This window comes from Papio anubis, chromosome 15, assembly GCF_008728515.1.
Source record: "Papio anubis isolate 15944 chromosome 15, Panubis1.0, whole genome shotgun sequence".
In the NCBI taxonomy this organism is placed as follows: domain Eukaryota; kingdom Metazoa; phylum Chordata; class Mammalia; order Primates; family Cercopithecidae; genus Papio; species Papio anubis.
In genome coordinates, this window is record NC_044990.1 from 87,424,466 (window position 1) to 87,434,598 (window position 10,133).

The 10,133-nt window shown below is 41.9% G+C and overlaps 1 long non-coding RNA gene across 1 annotated transcript; it reads right to left on the reverse strand.

Moving 5' to 3' along the window:
* Window positions 1–1,939: 1,939 nt before the first annotated feature.
* LOC103879465 lies at window positions 1,940–2,936 on the reverse strand. The gene is made up of 2 exons (XR_002518541.1): window positions 2,885–2,936; window positions 1,940–2,412 (listed from the first exon to the last, which is right to left on the reverse strand). It is a non-coding gene; the product is annotated as an uncharacterized LOC103879465 (long non-coding RNA).
* Window positions 2,937–10,133: the final 7,197 nt, after the last annotated feature.

Sequence of the window (10,133 nt, forward strand, 5' to 3'; positions counted from 1 at the left end):
CAGAAATTGGCCTAAGGCTTCACTCTAAAAAAATTAATCCAAAGCAGACGTGACAAATATTTGCTACATTTGATAATAAACCAATAAATTATCTGCTAATAAGTGCCTGAAATATTTAGCACACATCTGCCTTATTCTGATGACTGATCACATTTCTAGTTCCCCTGTGGGCTAAAACAATATGCTTTCCTTCCTACACAAGCAATACTTTATGCAGCGACACAAATTTTAAATCTGAATACAAATGCAGCAAGTTTTAATTCTGCCTCTCATTCTCCAACAAAATCACGGGGAAGAAGGAAAGCATCCTTAGTCAAAAGGGGTACAGGGACATAGAACCTCACCATGCTGCAGTCATGCAGGCAATAGAGAAAAATGGTGGTTGTTCCCTGGGGCAGTGGCAAACAAGGTCCCCTCTCATGCAAGGGGACAGGGGCAGCACTCCTACCATCTCCCCAGCGATATAGGAGTTAAGAAGGAATTATTTAGGCAGATAGCAAGGGCATGGGAGTCCTGGGTAAGGCTTTTCTTTTTAATGAAAAGCAGCCCCAAATCATTTTCTAACAAAGAGCAGTCTGCAAGCTGGGAGCTTGCATAGGTGAATGCCAGCAGGAACTAGGAACTAGATATTTTCAGAATGACGGCTCCATCTTCCCTTCCCTGCCAGCCAAGTGTATTGTAAGGAGCAGACAAGATGGCTCTGATCAACTGGAAAGCCGATTTGCATAATAAGATTAGGGTGGGGCTACCAGCCTTCCCTGCACACTATGTAGCTATCATACCTGATTGAACTAGTCTTTGAATCCTATGTAAATCAGACACTGCCTTCTCCAACCTATTATATCTGTTTTGGTCCACCGCCTCCCCACTTTTCAGATCTCTCTCTTTCAGAGAGCTGCTCTCTTCTCTCCTTTCTTCTATCTATTAAACTTTCCACTCCCTAACCCGCCTACATGTGTCTGTGTCCTGAATTCTTGGCGTGTGACAACGAACCCCAGGGTGTATACCCCAGACAGCACAGCCACTTCACCAGCAGGGACAGCAGCTGTCACATGAACTGGAGATGAATTGGAGGTGAGTCTGATGTCTTGGAATTTTGAGGAAAGTGGGTAGAAAGTTGCCAAGCAAGCTGAAGAGAAAAGCAAAAGGGATCATGTTCCAGAAGAATCCTTAGCAAGATAACAGTCAGAACTTCAATCAAGGTGATTGATCTGAAAGGGGGAATTAAATGTAAATAAAATACAACCATGTGAAACCACACATATGTTGTTGAACCTTATCTAGACACTAACTGTGAAAAAGCCAGCGTGGATTATTGATGAAGGACATTCAGGAAACCACAGTTTTGCCATGCTTATTTAGAGAACAGAGACAGTGGTGTTATCAGTCCACAGCTCAGTTGTAAAATTGGGATGACTAGATGTCCCAAGACCATTCTGTTCCTCAGCCCTCTCGACACTCACCTAAGAAGCTTCCAAATTTACCACTTCTCAGTCATTGTAAGGATGCTGGATGTCATAAGGATGATTATGGAAGAATGGGTGCATTCTACATAGAGAACATAAAAAGTCACAATATTTTCTTTTATAAATTGATATTTTGGCATTTATATTAGTTCCCCTAAATCTAAATAACCATGAGAATATTGACAAATTTAATTTTCCTGAACTTTAAAGCTGAGGCTAGATACTAACCACAGTGATTTTATCTATGTAGTACCACACTCTACCAGCTGGGATGTTTGAGTAACAGGCTCCCCAGATTGCAGCCTCCCCTCCAGCACCAGGTAGGATTACCAGTCTGTTTGTTTTCATTTTAACTATGTAGATTTGCCAAATTTTGTCACCTGTGGACTTCAGTTTTCTCATATGTAATATGATGCATTGGCCCAATGTTTTCTGAGAACCTTCAATCTCTGTGAGTCTCTTCACTGAAAAAATTGTTGACTTTCTTTTTTTATTGTTCTGTTTGTCTTTTCAATGTCAAAAAAGCACTGTGGTAAAAGTCTCTCAGTAAAAAGTGAACCTTGGGGCTTGTTCCTGAGTTTGACATGTTAAACAAATTAAAGAACTGTTTTCAACTGATTAGTCATATCCCTCTTCAATTCCTATGGGAATGTGGATTAGTTGTGCATGAGAAAGTCAGCCAATTTCGGCATGCAGATGTCTTTCAGGTAGGTAGGCCACCTGTGATGAAGTGAATCATTGAAGAAAGTCTATTTTCTTGTGGCATAAATACAAGCCTGAAGATTACATGTAAGCTGTCATACACGTACCTCCTAAATGCAATTCCTCAGAAGTGACATGCCATCATCATTCACATTAATGTCGATTTGTGCAACTACATGGTTTGAAATAATCAACCAATTCATCACAGTAGGTATTTGGGAGAAGTGAGGGAGCTTTCTCTGTACTAATGAAAAAAATGACATTTCTGTTTACCATCTGTCAGTTGTAAGTAATTAATACATGTCTGTAATAATTTTCATATTTTGATATGTTATTCACTTGTAAGGATATGCAATTTTTAAGAGTTATGGTGAGAATGTTTCTTCCATAACATTCAGCTTTAAAAAGTTTTAGGAAACTATTCATTATGTCTCAAAAGTTAAATGCATGATAAATGAAATGCCTCTTACTGGTTGCAATTTTCTAAATGTAAGTAATGCCTATTACTTTGATATTTAACTCAAATATATTAACAATAATTGAAAGCTTTGGAGTGCTACAGGTTGATAATAAGCCTGAAAGTATAGAACAGTCATCTGTATGTGAAAATTTTTATTCTTAAAGCCAACATAACAAAGTGAGGATTATGTCAGTGTTTCTAGCTGTCCCCCCAGATCTAGCTCCTGATTGATAATTGTCAATAGAGTCAAACACACCTTTCTATGGCCAGCTCCACTTCTCCAAAGCAAGCTCCTCTCACTTCACCACCCAGAAACCACACTGGAACCTGGAATCTAAAGAATGTATTTGCATTGTCAAAGAACTCACCCTCTCCCAAAGGGTCCACCCTGGGATTCCATTGTAGTGACTTTATGAAATGCTTCTAATTACTCATTAGTTAGTTCCCATAATCTGCTTAAGGACTTGTTTACTTGTTAACAGAGAGGGTGGGAATCTAGCCTTAGCAGTCTGTGTCAGTGCAGCATCATAAATAAGATAAACATTATCTGAAGTGATCACAATGTTCTTGAACATCTGAGCCAGAGACAATCAAGAGTGTGTCACCTTCCTTCTGATTTTCCAAATGAGCACATGGGAGAGGCCTCCCTAAAGTCACCCTGGGAATGTGTCTGCCTCCAGCCCCATTCACAGTCCCTGGCACTGCCTTGTCATTAGATCGTGTTCAATGAATGCTTGTAGAATTGAATTAACACCACGTAGATTTACACCCTTTCCTGTCAAATAGCTAGTGCTAAAAGATACAGACCTGCACTTCAGCCATGCAATGCCTTTAAGATGTTTCATACTCTGATGCAGAGGAAGATGTCTCTTGCCATAACAGAACCACACCGAGAAAGATCAAACAAGATCACACCGAGAAAATTCATGTACAGGTAAATCTCATTTGCAATTATTGCAGCATGCACCGAGTCCAAAACATTTCACCCACAATTTATTAGCAAAAAAGAAAACACCCGAGGGTCAGCGTCTTCTCTAAGTCCTGGCACAGGAATACTTGAGCCATGGAGATGTTCAGTGCGTTGTGTAAATGACATTCCTTTCATGGAGACGAATTGGCACGTGGGGTCTAAAAGCCATTCTGTAAGACATATTCCAAAAATAATTGTTTTGGTACTTTTTCAGACTGCATTTAAGAAAAAAAAAAAAAAAAAGCCCTTAGCCACTAGGTCACACGTACCAAACAGTAGTTCATTACGATGTAATAAGGCCCTACCACACTTACTAATTTTATACCAAGAGGATGAAATGATGTTGTCTAGGGAACAGGATAAGAGGAAAGGGGTTTAGGAACTCAGAATTTTATTCTGGCTCTGATGCTAATTTTCCTGTGACCTCAGCCAAGTCCTATAAATTGTTACTATCTGCAAAGTGAAGATAATGGACAAGTCTCACAGGATAGTTGTGGAGATTAATTAGGCAGCTCATTTGAGATTCAAAGTGCTGTGAGCCCACAAGAAAAGTCCTGAGGAAGAACAAAGGCGGGACCCACACTTGGTTTCAGCAGGCCGGGGACCACACCAAAGGCACTTCAGGGATGCATTTGGTGGCACCCCGGTATTTGTTAATTAACTGGTATTAGGAAGTCATTATGGTTACCAGGGGTTAATGGAAAGATTGAACTTGCTAAAATGGGCCATAGAGGCGTAAATCGAGGGCTCCTTTGTTCAAAGGAGGAGTGGGTCCATCAGTATTAAGCCTAACTGGAGTGTGCTTCCTGGCTTTTCAGATATCTTTTGGAAATCCAAAGCAGGCTGTTGGTAACATGGACATCTTATTTTTCAGTGAAAAATGAAATCTTTTACTTCTCAATTTGTCCAAGACAAAAATTATTTCAGAGAAAACAAAGAGAACAAGTTAATTAGTATGCCTTCAGTGATCCTCTGATGGAAAAGTTCCATCCCTGCATCCCTTACACGTACAGCTACAGGGTGAATGCTCACGTGTATGCATACACACACACGCACGCACACAGAGAGCCGAATGAGAAGTCTAGGAAGAAGCCAGCATAACACTCAGGGAAGGAGCCCAGAGGAGTCTCCAGCTTGCACAGAAGGAACTCATGTGAAGTGCGCAGCATAGAATGAAATAGATCCCAGAGTTTTCAAAGCGAGGCTCAGCTTTGCAAGAGAAGCTCAAATGAATACAAACCAGTCAGGGAAGTTGTAGAAGGAAGTGAGATGTTTGACTTTTTGTGAAAGGTGTCTTTTGAGGGCAAATTTTGTGAGAGTTATAAGAGGGAGGGAGGAGTACGGATAAAGATCAAAAGTACCACATTCCCTAGGCCTGTTTCCATGTCCCTCTCGTGGTGGAGGCCAGTGTGCATTTCAGCAGGTGCACTGAAATCCTGACATCTCTAACCAGACCCAGTCATCCTATTTGAATATGGCTCTATATAGATGACAAGCATGAAAAGCCATACATCCTGCAGCAGCCGTGCAATCCTTGAACGAGCACTGCAATTCTACCTTGCCAGGAGAATTTGCTTTGTAAAGAAGAAAGGAAAGAGGGAGAAAGATAAGAACAAGCCGTAAATAAAGCAGGACTAAGAAATGAAGCAGGAAGATGCCCCTTGAAGGATAATACAAGACGAGTAACAGGGCTCAGAAGACGTTATCCTAGAATATGGCATGCTGGCATTTAAGGAGACAGAAGCAGGACGGTCTCTCAGACCTTCTTCCACCATTCTCCCCTGAAGCAGGCCATGAAAGAATTCTCTGGCCTTTCTCTAAAATAAGTCACAAGACTCTCATTACAGAAGATTGCCCCCTGTATTGGGAGGAAAGGAATGAAGACACAAAGACACCAAGAGGCATCTGAACAAAGGCCTTGCTAAGTTCCCCCCATTTTATAACCATTAGGTCACACCCACTTTGTCCAATCATAGTTCTGCATGACTGCCCAAGTCTTCGTCAAACCTAAATATCCATGTATTTCCCTGTTTCTTTGGGTCTTCATTTCTGAAGTCTCCCATGTTACATAAAACTTACATTAAATACATGCATGTGCTTTCTTCTTGTGCATCTGTCTTCTGATATAGTGGGTCTCAGCCAGGCACCTGCCATGGCTGAGAAGCGTAATCTTTTCTCCTCTAGGCCCCCTTTCTGTCCATTCCACTGGCTTGCACAACGTATTGGAATACTTATCGCAGTATCTAATTCTAGTCACAGGGCAGTAGCTACCTTCTGGATGGGCATCCATTATTTCCACTTGATTCTCACGGCTTGAAGACACACAGTAAGGTCTTGAAATGGATCAATGTTTGGAAAAGCAGATGCTGGGCCTGACACTATGCCCTGCACAACGTGGATATTCTGTATCTAGACCTCAGTGCCCTCCAGAGAGAAAAGACTCATTTTTCAAGATCACTACCTTTGACATTACGAACACTGTCCTGGAGTTTAATATTGCTTTCTTTCTGGTCTTGGAATTTCTGTGGCTTGGGCTAACAAACCCTAGGGTAAGCGGCAACCATTCTTGTTTAAAGTAAGGAAGGCCTTGCTCTTCCAGCCTTGCAGGAGCCTTGGTTGTCTCAGGGGAGTAACCTGGGGAATGATCCGAAGTGCAGGATTTATCATCATAACCACAATGGAAAGAGAAGACAGCTCCCACATACCCAAGGCAGCGCCAAGCCTGTTCTTCTGAAGGAGCCCTGCCCTCTCTTGGCTCCAATCTCTCCATGGGAAGCTCCGGGTTCCCTAGCAGTGTCCACTGCCTGGCACTATAACTGCAGCCCACTCAGTCTTGTCTTCTCTAAAGAACAGCATCACCGTGTCATGCAAAATCCTCCAACACTTTGACTGTGTCCTACCACAACACACCTACAATGTACGTGCTTGGTTTTCCAGATTTCTCATCACATAGCTCTGCCCTGCCTATTCAGAAGCATTTCTGAATATTTCCCCAAACCCACTGGGGCCACTGGGGCTTGGCATCGCACTGTCTTCCCCATGATCACGCCCTGATGCACTTGCCTGAATGTCTTCCAGCGAGTGGCTTGCCTTTCCCAAGGGATCAGATCCGTCCTATCTCCCTACTGAAATCCTTCCCCAAGGGCCTTCACTGACATTGCCGTGACCCAGGGAACTCCCTCGGCATGGAATTTCTTGGCCGTTTGTATTTTTGACTGCAGGGCTTCATGCTAAGTCACTGTGTTAGCTCATCACCTTTTTAAAAGAAGACCCTGCCCATCACCCTTTCTACCTCCACCTTGCTTAATTTGTCTTCACAGCATTTATGATTACCTGAAATTAAGTTACATAGTTATTTAATAATTTTCCTGCGATCTAGTGATAGATATATCCCATGATGGTCTGTACCTTGTTTATGTTGTACACGAAATGTGTCCCCATTGTGTATATCTGCATGGAAAACAAGAACACGGTCAACCACAAATGTTTGCATGCCACCTATGTTGGAGCACACCGTTCCAAAAGCTTTCTTTATTTTATTAATTTAATCCCCACAATAATCTGATGAGGCAAATATAATTCATTCTTTCTCTTTCTTTCTTTCTTTCTTTCTTTCTTTCTTTCTTTCTTTCTTTCTTTCTTTCTTTCTTTCTTTTTTTTTTGACAAAGTCTCACTCTTGTCCCCCAGGCTGGAGTGCAGGGCATGATCTCAGCTCACTGCTATCTCCCCCTCCCTGGTTGAAGTGATTCTCCTGCCTCAGTCTCCCAAGTAGCTGGGACTACAGGTGTGCGCCACCACATCTGGCTAATTTTTTGTATTTTTAGTAGAGATGGAATTTCACCATGTTGGCCAGGCTGGTCTCGAACTCCTGACCTCAGGTGATCGGCCCACCTTGGCATTCAAAGTGCTGGGATTACAGGCATGAGCCACCACACCTGGCCGAGGTAAGTGTAATTATTACCCCATTGACAGAGGAGGAAACTGAATCACAGAGGGTGTGCATAAAACCCTTATGCACACTGCTAGTATGTGGCTGAGCCAAGACTCAAGTGCAAGTAGGTTGGGTCCAGAGCTCGAGAGTTTAGCTGATTGATGCTACATCATGTGTACTCAATAATTACTTTGAATAGTCTGATGAGTAAAAATCATTTTCTATCAACTGTGGGTTCCTTATGGCATGGAAGCACGCATGCACTTGCTAACCCCACCCCTATCTCAGACCTAAGCAGGTAACATGACCCTTAGTAAATTCAGTGCCCCAGGACTGGCCAATACCACAGACCCTGTATCTCAAGGATGCTCTCACCTGACTACGTGCACACGACTGAGAAAACTCTTCACCAGCTCTCCAATCTCTGTTCCATAAATCAAGAAACACTTGGGAATTGCTTTGCAGGAAGAACTTTAAAAATAAAAATGATGCCTATTAATATATAAGTCTCTTATCCAGAAGTGCTCAGCACATGACCTGTAGAAGCCTGATGGTAACTTGGATTTAAAGGGGCCTGGGTCCCAATGCCATTATCTTGCCAAATGACCTTGAAAAAGCCTTTAGTCATGTGCATCTCCGTTTCATCACCTGTACAATTATGATGACATTGGTATCTCCTTCCTAAAGTCTATGTGCCTCAAACACAGTAAGCACTAAAAGATATTAACTGTCATCATTAATAAATATCATCAATGACTCTCATCCTACTTGGATAGGAGGGAAGGGAGAGTTCTGAACATGAGACAAGTAGACATAATACAGACTGTCTAGAACTTTTTAATCCTAAGATTGTATGAAGATTTTTACCTACAATATTAAATAATGCCATTTGTATGTTATTCCATAAACAGTTATTGAGTGGCAAGGATGAGAAGGGATGAGCTATAGTGGTCGATCTTAATCCTAATTCCTCCTTTATCATGATTTTGATACTACAGTGCTTTGAAAACCAGGGGCACACCATTGACATTCCTAGGAGTTAGGAAAAGGAGCCGTCAGTCACAGGGGCCGGGACTGAGGCATTCAGAAATAAAAGGCGAGCTGGGCACACTGGCTCATGCCTGTAATCCCAACACTTTGGGAGGCTGAGGTGGGTGGATCACTTGAGGTCAGGTCAACATGGTGAAACTCCATCTCTACTTTAAAAAAAAAAAAAAAATTAGCCGGGCGTGGTGGCATACACCTATAATCCAGCTACTTGGGAGGCTGAGACAGGAGAATTGCTTGAACCCTGGAGGTGGAGGTTTCAGTGAGCCAAGATCATGCCATTGCCGTCTAGCCTGGCCAATGGAGCAAGACTTCATCTCAAAATAAAATATATTAAAAAAGGGAAAGAAACAAGGCAAAGTGATACACCAGAGGGCTACTGAAATCAGAAAGGGATTCCCCAACTTTAGGGCTATGGTGACAATCTTTGCACAATCACGTCAGAAGGTAGTGGTCCTAATCTTGCAAAGGACACAATCTATAGCATAGATAATGAACAGTTTCAGGTACCTTTCTTCTGAGGTGATGAGAGAACATGGGATAGGGTGTTGAAGGTGTAACAACAGTAAGGGTCGTGGCTTCATGCTAACCGGGGCTGGAACCTAAAGAAGAAGACTATAGATTGGAGAAAAGAGCTGAGTTTAGGTATTGCCTGAATCACAGAGAAGAACAAAACTAACCTCTCCTTCCATAGTGATACTGGCATTAGGATTGCCAAATAAAATACAGGATGCTCAGTTCAGTTTAAATTTCAGATAAACAATGATTGTTTTTTCAGTATAAGTATATCCCAAATATTGCATGTGATTTACTTATGCTAAAAATATTTCCTGTACATCTGAAATTCAAACTTAACTCGGCATCCTGTATTTGTATTTGCTAAATCTGGTATGGCCACTCTATCTGAGATGTCTACTTGGAGTCTCTAAAAAGAAAAGCAAGAAATGGCAGATTATAAGATGGCAGGTGTATTAGGGTTCTTTAGAGAAACAGAATCAATAGGGTGAATACATTGTGTGTGCGTGCACGTGTGTGTGTGTGTGTAGCAAGAGAGAAAGACAGAGAAAAAATGTTGGGGAGAGAGAGAGAGATTTATTGGAAGGATTGGCTTACGCAATTATGGGGACTGTTAAGTCCGAAATCTTCAGGGTGTACCGGCAGGCTGAAGACCAGGGAATTGTTGACGTTGCAGCTCACAGTCAAAGGCAGTCAGCTGGCAGAATTCCCTCTTCTCATGGCATTCAGGCTTTTTTCTATTCAGGCCTTCTACTGATTGGATGAGGCCCACCCACACCACACAGGGTACTCTGATTTACTCAAAGTCTGCTGATTTAAATTTTAAAATTAAAATGTAATTTAATTGAACTTAAATTTTAAAAATACCTTCACAGAAACATCGTTTGACCAACTATCTGGGTACTGTGGCCTAGCCAAGTTGACACATAAAAATAACTAACACATTAGGGAAGACAGCTGGCTTCCCTAATCTGGTGAATTTGAAGCAATTAACAACATATTCATGGGAATCTCATCACAGAAGGACGTGTTAAATCATA